This window comes from Anser cygnoides, chromosome 1, assembly GCF_040182565.1.
Source record: "Anser cygnoides isolate HZ-2024a breed goose chromosome 1, Taihu_goose_T2T_genome, whole genome shotgun sequence".
NCBI classification, from domain to species: domain Eukaryota; kingdom Metazoa; phylum Chordata; class Aves; order Anseriformes; family Anatidae; genus Anser; species Anser cygnoides.
In genome coordinates this window covers 100,212,034-100,230,812 of record NC_089873.1, presented here as the reverse complement: position 1 = coordinate 100,230,812, position 18,779 = coordinate 100,212,034, and the positions used below count along the sequence as shown (strand labels likewise).

Sequence of the window (18,779 nt, the reverse complement as noted above, 5' to 3'; positions counted from 1 at the left end):
CAGTAAAATAGTTCACTATGCTTATTTCTTCAGAATGAAAAAGTGATAATTAAACAGAAGTTGTTCTTGCATTGTGTGGAAACTCTCTGGATCCCTAAATGGAAAATGGAAAGTCTGCAATAGAGAGAAGATGAAAACAGAGCATTCAGACATTTGCAGTCCACAGAATATGTAAGTTAACATAACGAGAGAAGCAACAGGAAAGTCTAGTTTCATTTTAAATCTAGCCTCCTTAAAGACATCAACCCTGCTATCTATGAAACTGCCAATCTGGAGCATCCTTCCACAGCTCTAGGCTAAAGTCTGAGAAAATTCAGCTGACTGTGATCCTTTCTTAACCCAGCTCCAAAAATTATCTACTGACCCATATGAGGGAGTTATCTTTGCAGAACAGTTTAAAGTGTTATATATAAACATAAAACGAATTGCAGAAATATTTAAAATCCGTGAACTACATCACTATCTTGAGCTATTAATGAAAAAAAATCTTTTAGTTCATCCTCTTTAAGGGCATTAGTACAATATAAGTATTCTCGAGTTGATGAAATAAATACACAATACTTCCTTTCTTTAAGATGCACACATCAAAAATCTCCATTTAACTGTGAAAAGTACCACACCCACAGCACACTTCATTTCTCCTCACCACTGGCTGTACCATAGTACCTGCATGCTCCATTTTTTTGCCATAAGCCCATATCTTTCTGCCAAATCTAGAGCCCGCACTGCACTCCCTACTTTCTCTTTTGCCTTTGTTAGAGGCCCATCCTTTTTTTGTCAGATGTACTGTCAAGCACCATGACTTCCTTCATGAGTCACGCATAAGCAGAGCAGACAAGCTGAGACTTCACATGCTAGCTTGCTCCTCCAAACCAGGCAGTAACCCGTAGATGCTACGCCTCCCCATTTAATTTTCTTATAGACTACTGCTCAGAAGATGTTTTTTCTACAGTTTTAGAAAACAAAACTAAAAGCTATCCATCCTGGAAAAAAAATAATCCATGTAATCAAGCCAAACTCAACTTTTTCATTGCTGCATTTAGCACATAGTCAATGTCTGCTCAACAAGTAAAGACAGTGCCTCAGTCACTGTGAAACTTGCTATCTTGTAGAGGACATATGAGGACTGGAACATTTAAAGTTTTCAAAGAGCTTAAATGAGGCTGCATGACATGTAACACTCATATAGGAAATCTCCAGAGACACAGATTTTACCTTGAAAAATGTCAATGTCACTCCCAATGACTGCAGAAACTGTAGAAATCCCTAAAATGTTCCTTCATTGTGTTTCATCTGACTCACCCTGCAGTAAGTTTTCAGTGCTGCTTCTCTACTCTTCAGACACAGTAGTCACTGGACTTTTCAGAGATCATTTTCAAAGCTCTAAAGAATCAGTATTCAACTAGTAGAGCTCATATTATGAAACTGATTCCACACTGTCATATGCTATTACCAGCTATGAACTCAGTAATGGTAGGGGAACTAATAATGTAAGTTCTAGTAAAAGCTAGACTGCATGAAATACCAAGAAAATGAAACAAACAAACAAACAAAAAAAACCCTTCCTTAAATATGAAAGGCAAAAATCAGAAAGACTAAGGATAACATGAAAGTAGACTGCAACACTCTGTATAGTCAGAGTGCATTTGTCTGAACCATTTAAATTCACAGTCATCAGAATGCTGACCAATGAGCCTAGAAAAGAAGGAGGTTACAGTACTTCAACCTAAAGACCAGTCAGGAACAAAGAATACTCAGTTCATGAAATTTGATTTCTGAACTACCAAATTTCCATGTCAGACTTAAATATGTTGCTAGCATATTAATTACAGTAGAAGTCCTTACATTTACATACTAGAGACCTTGGAAATGAGACAGAAGCACAAAGAAAAGATACTAGAAAATCCTAGAGAGACAGGAAGTCCAAAGACTTCTAAGAAAACCATGAATACAGAACAGATCATTTATCAGGGTCTAGCAAACATTATCTATTCATCTTTTTTGTTTGTTTGTTTGTCTTTTGCAGTATGTGGAGATAGTAACTAACCTGAGGTGATAACCACTAAACTAAACTGTGTACGTAGCCTTAAGAAAACAGAAAAAATAAATATTGCTCAGGTTCTGGTACTCAGATGCCACAGCATAAACTAACACAAATTTTGAATGAAGGCAATCTCGCTTTATAACAACTTAATCTCTTTTCAGCTGCAGCCAAATCCTTGGAATAAAACAAAAACTTAGGAATTACATATATAAACACATATGCAAATATAAGTACACATATATAGACATATAAATGTATATGTATGTATATATATATATACACACGTATGTATGTACATTTATATATAAAATCCAACTGGCAGAATATGACCACTACACTGAAAATCTGTATTTTTCCTAAACCATGCTATTCGTATTACTTGGTTCAGCACTCAGAACTGGCTTCTTGAACTCTGTGAAATAAAACAGAAGCAACAATTTCTGCAGAGATCCCAGCTCAGCTTACAGAAGAATGGACAATATTTACCTCTAATAACAGCCTCTCTCTAAGTCAGTGGCCTTTTGCTCAACCACTTTCTCTTTTTAGCAGTCAGCATGACCTTTGGTCACAAGAGGATACAGATCAATAGTATCAACATGAACTAATCCTTGCTGAAGCTTTTTTTTTCTGTCCTTTGCTAAGCCAAGAAAGCAAGAATTGCTTCAACTCTTAAATTATGTGCCTAAAATGACACATAGCATGTTATGTTAAATAATTGTAGTGGGTTTACGTGGCAAGGTTTTGGTAGCTGGGGGGGGGGGGGGGGGGGTGGGGGGGGGGGGGTGGCTATAGGGGCGGCTTCTGTGAGAAGAATCCAGAAGCTGCCCCATGTTAGATAAGGGCCCTGCTGTTGGCCAGAGCCAGGCCAATAAGCTATATTGTTTGTGCCTCTGTGAGAGCATATTTAAGACAGGGAAAAAAACTGCTGGGGAACAGCACCTGGGAGACAGGAGTGAGAAACAGCCTTGCAGCCACCAAGGTCAGTGAAGAAGGAGGGGGAGAGGTGCTCCAGGCGCCAGAGCAGAAGTTCCCTGCGGCCTGTGGTGAGGACCATGGTGAAGCAGGCTGTCCCCCTGTAGCCCGTGGAGTACCACGGTGGAGCAGGGTTCCACGCTGCAGCCCGTGGAGGAGACCACGGTGGAGCAGGTAGACCTGCACTGACGGAGGCTGCGCCCTGTGGAGGACCCCTGCATGAGAAGGACCTGGGCTGGACCTGTAGCCTGTGGAGAGGAGCCCACACAGGAGCAGGGGGACTGTGGGGAGCTTCTGCCTGTGGGGGACTCAGGTTGGAGCAGTTTGCTCCTGACGGATGGACCCCCTAGTACGGACCAGTTCTTGAAGAGAACTCTCTGGAGCAGTTCTTGAAGAGCTGCTGCCTGTGGGAAGCCCACGCAAGATCAGTGTGGGAAGGATAGCATCCTGTGGGAGGGATCCGACGTTGGAGCAGGGGAAGAGTGACTGAGAAGGAGCAGTGGAGACAAAGTGCTATAGACTGACCGCAGCCCTCATTCCCCCATTGCCCTGCGCCGCTCGGGGGGAGGAGGTGGAAGAGGGTGGATGGGGGGAAGGTGTTTTTGGTTTCTTTCCTTTGTTTCTCACTTCTCTAGCTTGTTAGTAATAGGCAATAAATCTTACTATCTCCCTACTCTGAGTCTGTTTTGCCCATCACAATAATTGTTGAGTGATCTCCCCGTCCTTATCTCAACCCTTGAGCCCTTTTCATCGTATTTTCTCCCCCTTTCCCTTTGAGGAGGGGGAGTGAGAGAGTGGCCGTGGTGGAACTCAGCTGCCCACCCGAGTAAAACCACCACCACAATTTAAAAATTAATCTCAATTTTTTTAGAGCTAAGAAAACTCAGTTTATTTTTCTACTGACATATGAATTTCTGTACTCGGAAGCTGTGTACTCAGTAATAGTTAACAGGCCAAAATATCTCCAGAAAATACTTTCACAATTTGTAAAATTTAAAAACTGAGTGTATCATAACAGGAATGCAAGTTCTCTGAATTTAATCCAAATCAAGATTTATTATTCATGCATCCTATGTATTAGGAGTACAATGGGCACAGGAAAGTTATGTCAATTTTTTATTCAAGTAAAGTGTCCAAAAGCTAGCAAAATGGAATGATTTCTTCTTTTTTAACTTGGAAAGCAAAGATGTTAAGAACAACATCGACTATACTGAAACTAGACGTAATTTTCTTATACCTAAGTAAATGCAACATGCATGTAGGAGAGAAAAATGCATTAAAGTTTGTATCAATTACTGTATTAAAGTAGTGAAACCACACATATAAACTAGGATTTTCATTATAAATTACTACATAGAATAGAAAAGCAGTACATATTTACATCCAAGGTTCTAGGAGAATACATTTTAAGTCATTTTTCAATTTGCATGCAGCTAAGCTATTCTTTGTAATATAAAAAAGAGGTAGAGCTCAGGGTAAACAGCTCAAGAGACCTTAAAAAGTCATATAGTCCATCCTCTTACCCTGCACTGTTCTGACTAACTGATGTCCAAAAATCAGTCTCTGGAATTATTTGGCTTCCTTACAGTCCCTACTTGCAAAACCTTGAAGCGATAACAAACGTAAGCTCCTGCCACTTATTTTCTGTGGAGATCTATCAGCTTTCCATTTTATGTCCATTTGAAACACTAAAAGAAATAAAGAAAATGCCTAAAAGAGGCAGCTTAATTTTCTACACTTCCAAGGCTCTGAAAACTTCAAAATGATTATCCTTTTCCATGTTACTGTGCCTTTTTCTCTGACAGCAACAGTTACCTGTTTTGTCCAGCACTGCAGCATTCCACTTGCTTGGTGCATAATACTAGGGATTATTCAGAGTATCTGCTGTGTACTCACAATGGTGATGTTGAATATAAGTGGAAACATTGTTTACAGGCCCATCTTTGTTGCAGGTGTACTAAAGTATTCTACATTACAAAGCTATATTAGCCAAACATTTCAAGCCCCAACAATCATACCATTGAGACAAGGTAGTTAAATTTGGTCAACAAAGATTGGGATTGCAGAGCATAAGGAAATTATAAGAACAAATGAAAGGCTAAAGGGACATGAGAAATCAGGCCTTCTTGATTTCCACTTTATTAAGGAAAGCAGCAGAGGGCAGACTGTTCTATAGATTCTGGGATTCCTGAAATGTTGTGTTTTGAGAACACATTCTAATAATATCAATGAGTTAACCTAAACAGATGAAACAAACTAACAAAATCTACACATTTTCCCCTAGAAAGAACAGCAATTAAAGAAAAGGCAAACACTGCATGAGCATTTTAAGAAGCCTGCCAAAATTCTGCTCATTTTCATTCCTCAGCTATTTAATAATTCAGGCAGTACATTGCAGTCAAAATGCCCATTTGCCTTTTCTGTATTTGTATAAAGCATTAGTCAGTGTCTTTTAATCATGTTGCCTATCTTCGGAACTGTCATTGCCCTTTATGATTTTGCTACTTTGAAGAGAAAAAACAATAACAACACTTCCATGTATTGAAAAGACACATGCAATGCTACCTATACATCTCGTAGAACTGTGAGAATGCCCATTTTAAAATTCATATACATACTTTTCCAAAATGATCATTTATCGTCACACACCAGTGAGGTGAAACTACTTCTGAATAGTTCTGCTGGTTCTATTCTGCTACGGTTTCCACTTTAATGTGTTTTATTTTTCCCTACATTCTTTTAGTTTCTAGGATACCACCTTCAATAAATTGACATCTAAATGTTAAGGTCATCATTACAGAATATTGTAGCAGGCTGTCTTATGCACATGCAACTGTACATTTTGAAATAAAATAAATAAATAAAAAAGCAGTTTGTTTTTTGTTAAATTCAAACAAAAGTTTGAATTTAAAGTGCTCTTACATGGAATAGGTTGGAGGATATACAGGCACATGGTGACATATATCATATTCTTACAAACATTAATGTTCTAGGATGCATGAGTAAGGAATGCTCATTCATATACAGGACTTGGCATGTGCCTTTCCTCTTAGCTTCTGGGCAAGGTGGTCCATGCAGGGGCTGTGCTGCGAGGGCTTCCTGGAATATGTCTCAAAGTATAAGAGAACTCAGTGATCATTTTTTCTTCTGTTTTCTCCCAGGAGTTCAACAACAACAACAACAAAATAAAAATAAAAAGAGAGATGCAGTGACTAGATTATACACAGCCAGTAAACTTATTTAAGTGGCAATATTAGGAGTCTGAAGAACTTGTAAGTGTTCTTTCTAAAAACACTGTAATTATATCAGTTCAAGATCCTGGCCAGAAATTTCAGAAACTGTTTGAAAATCAGCAATACTTCCCTCAAACTGGGGGTGGCAGGGTGGAAAACAGGGAATCAAACAGAGAGATTTAAGTAAACAAATGTCTACTGAATTAAAAAGAGAAACAGAATTGGACAAGAACTCAGGAACACCTGAGTCATTAAGATTACCACTCTCGTGATGTTATGCCAATGTCATCCAAGTTTATTGGGATGCAAGTAGACCAAATGCATGCCAAATCCATGCCTTGGAAGCCACGTAGCACCATTAGAATGGCAGCAAGCTTGTGCTAACAGCAATGATACACTAAAAATTACAAAAAAAAATCCCACCGAAGTATTCCTTGCAGCATTTGGACACGGGACCAAAATTATGGCAGAAGCAAGTAACAAAATGATGTTCATAAAACTACTGAATGTATAGCTTATCCCAAACATAATCTATCAGCTAACTTTAAGGATCCTGTGGAAAAAAATATTGTGTGTTCACGTTATTAAAGATCACCTCTAGTGCGTTTAAGTGACAAAATTAAAATTATAATGGCAGATCTAAGTACGAAGTATGGCAATCCTTTTTTTTTTTTTTTTTTTTTATACCTGACTGACTGAGTTAGTTTCTGTTCATATTAGCATAATAAAAGTAATTTTTCCAGTCTCTCTAACTTAAAATAAGTACTTCACTGGTATAGTACTGCCATTAGGTAACAGATATATGAACAATAGCCAATTAATTGTGCATAAACTCATTGAGATAACTTTCAAATATTCCCCTGAGACAGTACAATTCTGAGAGATGCACTGATTTATTGCAGCTTGCCTACAAGACTGTATTCAGCAACCATGTGGTAAACTTCAGTCTTAACATCTATGAACATCAAGGAATAATACTAGTTTTAAACTCTTTCTGGGCTACAGAGAAAGAAAAGTTCTGAACAGAATCTCAAAAAGCCATTCTGTAACCAGGAGTAAAAATAATCCAGATTAATTTTAGACTGTTACAATTTAAAAATGTCAAGTTACAGAGTATATTTTTGGTGCTATTAGATTTGATAATATCTTACTCGGAAACAGGAAAGGAAATAGTTTCACATAATCAAATTATTTGCTAGTAGGATCTTTGGAATATCTTCAAAATGTTTACAAACAAATTATTGGAAAATGGAATAGCTTTCCTGATTTTGTGTGTGACTTATCTTTAGTAATACAGGTTTGTTAATGATTAGATTAGATAGAAAGTGATCTGTAACAAGCTTTTAAGGCAAAAGGGGATTATTATTATTATAATGAGATAATTTTATCTTTCACATGATACAGGTCACAGCTTTTGTTATGCAGTTCCTGCATTATTATGATTCTGTTTCAACAGTCATGTTAGTTACAGACAGAATATTGCTTTTAAGATGTCAACAAAGCACTGTTCAACAGTGCAGATTGCACATTCACCCTTTGTATACTGAGCTGCAGAACTGTCTTAAAAAGCCACATTCTGACAAAAGCCTGGCACAAAGACAGTATCATTCTCTTACTTGACGCAGAGAAACACATGCTTCCTGCTGGCTTTTTCCTCTTTCCACACCAGAGATCCTGTTGTCACACAAATCTTTGACATGGAAGGTGGATAGCTGCATGAACATAAAGTCATTTCCTCAAAAGAAAATATCTACAATCAACTGATGCTACTTTTTAGGGGGTTCTCTGCATTTTTGCTTATGGAAAACTAGTCAACATTATCTCAACTGATAAATAGTTTGGGGGCGGGGTGGGGATTATAATTTAAAATGAATGAGATGACTGCTGGATAAATCTTCCAAACCAAGAGGTGGAACACACTGCAAAATCTACACAGTCCTTTACAGTTGATGCATCACATATCAACAGCATGTATTGAGAAACGTATCTAAACCATAACACAGATGACTACCATAGCAAGTCTTCTAAACAGCGAGGACAACTTCCTAAGCAGAGGTCTATAGAAAGAGCAGAACTGAATGCAGACAGAACTGTCTGAAGTATGTTTGTGAAATTTTTACCCTCTTTATGCTTCTTTGCATCTAAGGCGAGGCTGCCAAAGTCCATTTTCCTGAGATCATTGGGTGGTCCCCAAATGCCTTCATTACTATGCATTGCTAACCTGCCAGAAATGAAGGTATCAGATAACTTTGTGAGGTCCTTTCTGTTGTCAGAAAGATGATGCATCTAGAGAGGCACCATGGGGTTGCACAGCCTGAGGTTATTCATGTATTTCACAAGTAATTTGAAAGTTAAACTAGTGCTGGTAAAATCTGCAAGTAACAAAAAAGGTTGTTTTTTAGGATAAATAAAAAGGAGAAAAGTCAGTCCTGCTGAATTGTAGAGCCTGTGGCCCAAGTAAGCAAAATGGAGGACTGAATCCTGGAAAATAGTGACTAAGTATGATTCAGGAGTCATGACACACAAGCAACTCATTATGAACTACTTCTAAATACAAAAACTACCATGACCTTTGGATATGTGATAATGAGATTAGAGACACTGTTAAAAAGATATTTTGGGGAGGTCTGAGATATTCACAGACAGAAAATGTGCAGAAAAGAATCAAGGACAAAAAGATTATATAAGCTATCAGTACCGTTTATCAAAAAGAAGACTGAGATGATATGCTGATTGTCTATGATCTGCTTCAAGAAGAAAAACATGACTACTAAAGAGGTCCTTAATCTGAGAAAGCCATAATAAGAAGCAATTGCTGAAGAATGAATTTGAAAATGAAACAAATTGGAAACATAGAACAAAGTTATTATTTTTTAAACAGTGAGAATAATACAGGGAAACAGTGAAAAAAGGTGAATTATTATGTCTTACTGATAAAGCAAGAATTAATGAATAATAAAGTATCCGTATCATACATTCATGTATTAATATGATCCTTCACTATATGACAATATTGTAAGATAGGAAGGGTACCAAAGATCATGAAATTTACACGTAAGAGATACCTTGTGTAATATTTACAATGAATATATTAGTGGCCCTAGTAATTCAGTGACTGTAAAGTAAAAAAAATACTGGACAAGATCAGCTGGTTGACAAGCCAGAGGAACACAGTCTTTAAATAAGGTGCCTTGTCCCAGGAAAAGTCCTCAGTGTCATTTCCATAGTTGACATTACTCCTGGTTAACTAGTTAGGTATTTTTAGGTAACCAGACTGCCTGATTCTGATAACTGTCATCAAATACACTTTCACCTGTTTAAATCCAAGGGAATATAAATGTAACAGATGAATATGGAAGTAGTCCATAATGTAAGGAGCACTTGGAAAGCAGGTTTCTGCATCTACTCTGCTAAGTAAAATAATACCCAGGAGCAAAGCTATGCACAAGATTCCCTGGTTGTTACTTGGCTCCCAGGCTCTGTTCTGAAGAGGTGCATTTAGCTCACTCTGAGACACAACCAGGGAGTAGTTCACAGGGTGGAATATTCGAAGGAGCACTCTCCACAGCTAGTGAGAGCCTGTGCCTTTTTTGGCTTCTTCAGCCCTATACAGCCTTTCAGCTCTATCCCCAAAGTTCTTCATCCTCAAATACTACTGCATACATTCCTACCCTGTTCTGGAGTTTGTAAGACACATCCTTTGTCTCGTGTTATAAAAACACTCTGCTGTAGGGCTGAAACACAGACCTCACATTATTTCAGAGGCTTTGAAAAGAAAATAGAAAAAAAAATAGAAAATCTTAGACACACAGTGGACACCAGTCATGTTATGCAGGGTGACATCTCAGGAGACAGAAAGACCTAAGTAGTTTTGAGGCGAGACACTCCATCCACTGCAGTCCAACAAGCATTCCCTGAGATGGACACATTTTTGCATTGTCCATACAGCTTCTGAGTCATTAGTTCTCACACCGTAAAATAAAAAAGTGAAAAAGTTGTAGGTGGTGAAAATTTGAAACAGGTGAATAGCTCATGTCACAACTAGTGGTTGGGAAAAAAAAGACAACAACCAATTATAAACTACAGTCTTGTTCATACAATTCTGAACATAAGTCTAGCTAACTAAAATCTTTATTATTAAAGCCTGTAGGGTGATGAAAAACAAAGTGAGCTATGGTAAAAAAACAACAAGCTAAGAATACTCTGCTTCTAGAGGTTAAAAAACAACAACAACAAAATAATCTTTAAGGATTTGGTTCTATGAAAGCTTAAAGAATTGTTTAAGAACCTGAACATATTTTGATTCACCAGCATACCTTTACATTGAGAGGCCAACCTCCAGCATACGAGTTGGTTGTGAGGTCTTTTCTGCTTGTGCAACACAAAACTGCTGTTTTAGCTACATGCATCCTACATTCTGATGCATCCTATATTCTGATGCAGGATACAAGTGCTTGCACCCAGCAAGCTGTCACAGTCACCTGAAGCATAATACTAGCATAACATAGGTAATGTAATGACTTTAGACTATTTGAGTTCAGCAACCTATTAGGGCCTAAGAAAGAGGACTTGAAAATTCTTTCAACATACAGAATTTTTGAATTTAAGCCAACTTTGAAGTTAAAAGTCTCGTATTTGCTCTGTTCCATGAATATTTTTGATGTGTATTATTTTCATACTGTACATGTATATTGTACAGCTGTTACATGTATATTAATTTCTAATCTTTGTTAATGAGTAAAATTATGCCTGACTGATAGAAAACACCTCTTTTTAGCAATTCAAACAACATTTTGATTGAGAACTCGATTATATGTAAAATATTTCCATCAGCAATAATGAAACTGCAACATGGAAATAAAAGGGACAGAAGCAAAAAGAGTGATATCTGGACATTTTAAAATCACCCCACTGAATGGAGATGTTTTAAAAACAGCCACTCAATGAAGAACAGATTCTTATGTATAAAATCGTGCTCACAAGAGGATAAGTGTTCACTTGGAGACAGAGAGCAGTTAAAAAAAAAGAAAAAGGGACAGAGCAAAGACAAGAGTCATAACACTCTTCACTGTTCCATGACAAGTTATCAGTTAGTAATACAACAAGACCTGACAAAATCAACTAAATAGAATAATATGAGCAATAGGTTGACATATGAAAAAACATTTTGACTACTTGAATGCCACATATCATTAAATGTCATTTTAAAGAGCATCTGTCTGAACCACCGATGACAATTTTTTAAAAAAGAACTTCACTTTTATATTTCTAGCCTTCATGAAGATCATGCAGCAGCCAATATACTGTCAAAATTAAAGAGCAAATCTTTGCATGGCTTAATTCCCAGGACCTTTCTTCTACTTTTATTATCATCACCGACCACACAGAAGCTGTAAACAATTTGTACACATGCAATATTTGCCCTGTGGGATCTTGCTTTTAACCGATTCAAGAATGATGTCAACAGTAATTCACTTATGGTTGTAGACTGCAAAATGTTGATGGTTCAATGTCCAGGACATTTCAACAAAGTACTGGGACACAAAAGGATAAAGAGACAGGAGGATGAAAACTACAGACTAAGGCAAATATTAAACATATGGATTTAAAGTTACATCTAACTCTCTGGATCATCTGTTTTATTTCACGACAGTAAAACTATATAAAGCAAAAAAGTGATTTAAAATATTTACGTAAATATATGTCAATATTAGGAAAATTGCAGTCACATTCTCCGACGACATCTGAATGTGACAGTAAAAACTTACAATTAAGGTATCATTTAAAACCACTTAACTAGGTAACGCATGCAGACATCACTTCTGAAGATGACGATTTTGTATTTTTCTACTTATTGTATAGATATTCTGCTGAAATTAAAACAACCAACCAAACAACAAAATCATTTGAAAAGATATAACCTTATAAGTGAAAATTTTGATGAAAGAACAGCCATCCAATATCCGCATAAAAAGCTTCTCAAAATAGAGATGTTTCTCACTGAATTTTGCAGTTTTCAGTGACCAACAGACTTGTTAATAAAATCTAGACTGTTAGTGATATAATTGCACTCAATCCTTTGAAACAAATCTTATTATATTTGGAACTCTGACACTTAACTCCCACCTGCTTGTTTGTTCTTTCTGCTTTACCTTGTGTTTTTGATGGTGAACTATGTTTGCAAGATGAAAATCAATCTAGTTAATTACTTCAGTTTATCCATAACATCATGTATTAAATAGTAAAAAGGAAAGTCCCGTTGTATGGTTTTATGATTAATCTAAATTTTTTAGTTCATACTACAGGCAAAAGTGATGTTCCTGTCTTTCTCATTGCTGCTCTTGACTGAACAGTCCTATCTTCCTTGTGTTGACACTATGGCTCATTTCCACTGCCACAAAAGCACAACAAGGAACCGCTTGTGCTGGACAGAAGCTCTGCAACAAAAGATAAGACAAGTACCCCCCCAAGACTATTTTTTTCCAGTTCCCAGACCTGGCTCATCGACCAGCAAGATAGAGGAATGGGGATATTGGTTGGTAATGGAAGATACTGAACGGAACCAAATGGAACAAGCTGTTAGAGTAGGAACACAGAGATTAGTTTAAATCAATTGTGCAGCTTCACCTTTTGAGACAATGTTTAATATTATATTCCAACATTTTCAATGAACTCCCATAATCCATAAATAAATTAAAAGGGAAAGAGAGAGAGAGAGAGAGAGAGAGAGAGAGAAATGTGTTCATTATTAAAAAAAAAACATAATATATATATATATATATAAATTGCACAGGATTTGTCAGTGCTTGTTATTTCAGAAAAAAAGCAACCCATTCTTACCTGCCTAAACAGATTAGAAACCTAACACTAGGTATCCAGGTTCTAAAATGCTGTTACAGTCTGTGATACTTTGGGGGGTTTCCCACTATCTCCTGCAGTATATTTAGCTTTTCTATGGCATTTTTAATTTGAATTTAAATTTGTTTCAGTAGGTTTTGGAACCTAAAATACACTAGTATCAAATTACTACATAAAAATCAAAGTGAAACTAGCCTACGTAATAGCACTGTATATAAAAAGCAAAAAATCAGCAAGTAAAAACAACTAGTGATCAATTCTATATTCATCTTAATTCCTATTTCTATTGGTATTTTATAAATGGAAATACTGTAAATTAATACCTTGTCTAAAGAAAGAGAGAACATGTAAACAGAAAAGTGACCTTTTATTTTTTTTCTTATTCCTTGCTCTATTTGCATCAGCACAGAAAAAAAAAAAAAAGGTGAACAGATTCAATGAAGAGTATTTCCAGTCATTCACCCTACCAATAGAATAAGAGTAATAAAATGATTGGAACTTTAAGCAAAACTTGCACTGTACAGCACATCATATGAGTTCATGTATGATGGAGAGAGATCCAAACCTTTAGGCAAATCTATAACCTGACATACAAATTTTAATGGGTGAAGAAAAAAAGGAAAAAAATATCTTTAAGTGATTAAATCAAAAGAGACTTTATTTAATGTGTGAGTTAGCTCTGAACACATTAAAGCAGCAAAACCAAGAGAACATATTTTTTGCTGTTTTTTTTTTTCTTCTGCAACTCTTTCAACTTAAGCTAATCCAAACAATGGAAATTGATTATTTTTTTTTATCAGATGTATCAAGTGGTTATCTAGGAAAAAATACTTTTTAAAATTTGAATATTCCCTGTGGCATAGTACATTCTGAATTACATTTCAGAATTGCTTATCCTGAGTTACTGTGATCCTGAATTCTGAAACAGGGTTTGTTAGGGAAATTCAATTACAGGACAAAAGAACTAGATCAGCATATTCTCAGGAACTTTGGAAACTGAACATCAGCTAACTGATCCTGATTACTAAAGTGAAACAGTTCCATGATTTCAGCCCTTTTTTTCTGACCTACCCTGTGGGGGTGCTAGATAGTAATCCCTGCCTAAGCTTCCCCCACTACACAAGGAAAAAAAAAAAAAAAAAAAGGAAAACGAAGCAAATGGAGAAATGGAGATGATCTAATGAGAGAAAGCAGAGGTGGAACAGGCGTTGTCTGAAATTGCAGCATCACTCCTCTGTAGTACTTCCTGACCCACTGCATGCATACAGCACAGGCCACCACTTCAAGTTACCCAGGTGGCTCCTAGCCTTGGCAGGTGACTTTCTCTAGGAAGGTCTAATAACCAAACTCAGCTGCAGCCCAAGAACTCACTGAGGCACGAATCCTCAAGATTTCCACGAAGAATATCAAGTACATATGATCATATTCTGAGATGAGAATGATTACAGATAAACAAAGTAAATGTATTTCTCAACTTGTTCTGAAAAAAAAACAATTGCCCATGGTCACAAAAATTTATTCCCCTAAATGGCTTTTTAATCTGAATTTTTAAAAATAAATCAGCATCAGAGTTCTTCCAGTGCTACTCCCTGTATTTTATCTTGGGACTGCTCTTCCACTCCACAAGCCACTTCAGTCTGATAGGTCATCCACAATGGATGAATAAGAAATATACGACTACATCTTTGCAGAAAACAAACAAACAAACAAAAAACAACAACGAAAAACACCAACCCTGGAAAAAGAGATTTCTACCCCAACAGATTTTTTTCACATATTAATAGCTGCAAAAGGTTACTTGTCTTTAAGAATTATGAAATAAATACCATTTAAGTGTAAAGTCACTCCATAAATAGGAAGCACTAGTATGGCAGCCAGTGAGCCGCTAACCAAGGTAACTCAGGTGTAAAGTACTTCTTATGATGCATCAGATGTGTCAGCATATTTTCAGGTTAAGAATATAGTGAAATAAGCCTTTTTTTTTCATGAAAACAGATTAGAATTCACATTGCACATCATTCATGCAACTAGAAAACTGCAACATGTTTTCAGTTTTACTGCTTTTCTCCGCCAAACTGACTGAAATCAATTAAGATGACACATTATGAAAACCATTGAGCATAACAAATTCATAACTTCTAGAGCTGAAGCAGCACTAATTGCTCAAAAATTGTCTTAATCATTTATGAGTTACTGTAAAGTAGGAAAAGAGTACAGCCTCTAGTTACAAAAAGACAATCATGCAGCTGGCAAGGATGTGACTACAACTCAAGCAGGTAATTCCCAATGAGCTCAAAAGGCTCAGATATTGATAACAGCATTATCTGCAGCAGCATAACGATCACTATGGGCTGACCTCTCAACGTGTACTCATATTCCCAGGTAGAATGTGAGTTCGTTCACTGAGTGCTTTCCTACCAAAACTGTATTCCATGCACCGAGCTTAGGTATATCCACAGCTGGTGGAGTTTGCACTGGGGCTACACCCCAAGAAGTTTTAAGCATTTTATAAGGAATAGAAAAACATTCTTAGGAATGCAGGAGTGCTCTAACAATCACTGGAGAATCCAGAGAACAGTCTAAGTTGCATGGTTATATATCTTCCTTTCCACTCATCCAATTGTATTAAAAGAAATATAAAAAACAGTACATTTTTTAACAGTGTTCTACTATCAGCAATTGCTAAAGCTGTCATTGGAATATGAGGAGAGGAGAGGGAGAGGAGAGGAGAGGAGAGGAGAGGAGAGGGAGAGGAGAGGAGAGGAGAGGAGAGGAGAGGAGGGAGGAGAGGAGAGGAGAGGAGAGGAGAGGAGAGGAAGAGGAGAGGAGAGGAGAGGAGAGGAGAGGAGAGGAGAGAGAGAGAGAGGAGAGGAGAGGAGAGGAGAGGAGAGGAGAGGAGAGGAGAGGAGAGGAGAGGAGAGGAGAGGAGAGGAGAGGAGAGGAGAGGAGAGGAGAGGAGAGGAGAGGAGAGAGAAGAGAGAAGAGAAGAGAAGAGAAGAGAAGAGAAGAGAAGAGAAGAGAAGAGAAGAGAAGAGAAGAGAAGAAGAGAAGAGAAGAGAAGAGAAGAGAAGAGAAGAGAAGAGAAGAGAAGAGAAGAGAAGAGAAGAGAAGAGAAGAGAAGAGAAGAGAAGAGAAGAGAAGAGAAGAGAAGAGAAGAGAAGAGAACCCTACATCCCTTGTATATGCACAAAAGTGTCACTGGGTATACTGAGAACTTCTGAGACTGTAGAATGAAAGGCAATTGTAAGAGCTGAGAGATGTGCAAAACCATGATAACATGCAGAGGAGTTCTAGGCAGGTTGGAGTGAGTAAAGGACTCTTGGATTTGCTAAGATAGCTTTAATGTGGTTATACTGAGAGGATGCAGTGAAGTACCTGCAGATTTGTGCAATAGCAAAAATACCACATTACAAGGAGAATTACTACTGTGAAGATGCTGGAATTGAATATTAGAACTCCGGTAATAGCAGGACAGTATTCTACAGCAGCAGTCTTTGGAAAGTCTGTGTCCTCACACTGAGATGATGTCTCAGCTTCTTTCTCTCATGGTTATCTTCCCTTGTTAAGGCTCAGACAAGTGGCCAGAGAGACAACATGAGGCTTCCAGTCCAGCAGGTGTAACAAACAGCATGTGTGCAGAGCTACAGAAAGACACCTACTGATTTCCTGAAGTTCTGCAGAACATGAGAGTGCAGCAGAATTGAGGAAACATTCCACGGTTGTAAGATGTGGACTGCCTGGTAGTTTTATTTTATTATTATTATTTTTTAATGTTATTTAGTGGCAGGAGAGGTTGCCCAAGCGACTGAAAATAGTGACAATACACAGCTGGGGACAAGCAAGAGGAGGCGGACTTGCCTGTGAAAGCTTGTCATTTAAGATGTGATTCACACTCAGTAGTTTGAGGACTCTAGAATGGAGATAATGGTAGTAGCAATGTGCTACTGGAGGCTGAGGCCTTCAAATATGGATTTATGACTTTGGTGAATGTTCTGTGGTCATCCTTCGGAGACAAAAAACAGGGGAGAAGTGGCAAAGGAGAACCTAGCAGCTTCCCATTGCCTCCTTGGGGGAAAGGTGGTAAGAAACAAAGATTCTACAGTATGAATAGGATGGTAAGGTTGATAGTCACTTATGAACGCATAAGCAACATCGATTAAAATTTGCCACGATGGAATTTTGCTGAAATGAAAGAACTGGTACTAAGATACATGAGGAATTTAAACAGAGGCTTTTAATATGCGTGCTTATATAACCTAAAAACTAACATACAGATTTCAAGGGCCAGTTCTACCTGGGACTTTGATATTCTGATACAAGGTACAAACAATTTATTCAGTCTTTTATTACCCAGGTAAAAAAAACATTATTTGTAACTCTATTAAAAATGATCACAATAATAACTGTTTTCACTTAGAGTGATGTCACTATTTTTCTGCTCTTTTAACATTCCAAAAAAAACCTAAGATCAAGAGTGTAGACAGGTGGTAATTTTCCTGACAGGTGGCCACATTACACAGCATTTTCCTAGACCCTCCCCCGAAAAGCAAATGCAATCTGGAAGTGTACAACTGCCAGAAATATCTTCCTTTCTTTTCTCTTTGTGTGTATGCTGTTTCCTCCTTTTTCTTCACTTCAGACAGGAACTAAAATAACACACAGTGATGCACATTTGGGCAATGACATTTTTGCAATCTCCTCTGACATTTGGAGAATGTGCGCACTGAATCTATACATCCTGGGATTTCATATAGCATTTCTGTATGTCGCAGAACATTAAACAAACGCCTGTATATCTGATCAGAGTGCTCAAAACCTGACTCTGAGAACAATTTCCAGTTATGCTACATAGTCTATCTAATGATTGTAGTATGTAACCAAAAACCTAAGGATTAAGCCTCAGCAATAGTAAAGTATATGGGGAAAATAAGGTACAAGATGTATTTTACTCTTCCTTCACTTATCACACTGTTAGGCTGCTCTCATAGCAGAGCAAGGTGAAAGACTAAGAGAATCAGTCCTGAATTCCTTACGATCTGCAAGATAACACATAAGAGTACCATCAGAAGCATGCTTACAAACTTTCAGGCTAAATGCCTTTGAAACAGCTGTGGCTGAAGTTCCAGCCTAGAAATTGAAGAACCTATATTCTTTACCCATCTCTCATTAGAGACTAAGTCAAATCACTTCACCACTCAATGCCTCTGTTTCCTCACCAATAAAACTGGAATAGCTCTACTGATTCTCGTTTTAATCACTGTGATACTTAGTGATTAAGGGTTTTGCTAAGACATACTGCTTTTCCCCATTCTATAGTATTGCTTTTTCCAGTTTTCATTCATAACTGCCCAGATTATAAAATAATGATTCAGAACTATTTGAAAGTCAGTGCAAAGCTGCAAATGCAAAATGAAGATCTTAAATACTAATCAATTCTGTCATCCTTTACATGTGATGCTTCTCAAGAGTGTTTAAACATCCTTTAAAAAAAATAAAAATACTGAGATCCAGCAGAACTATAGACTTCCCTACATTTTGCATGGTGTTATACCACCAGCATTGGTTAATAAAATATATCTCTTAGTTTTTCAAGTCCCTGGAAGTGAGAATTCATGTGAAGTAATGACTGTGTTTTCTGTTGAACATGATGAAAACAATATGAATGCCATTTT

General features: G+C 37.3%; 1 protein-coding gene across 13 annotated transcripts in view; it reads right to left on the bottom strand.

Moving 5' to 3' along the window:
- Positions 1–18,779, bottom strand: part of STXBP5L (syntaxin binding protein 5L) — a 198,887-nt gene that overhangs the window by 144,796 nt on the left and 35,312 nt on the right. The gene's annotated exons all lie outside the window — the stretch shown is intronic.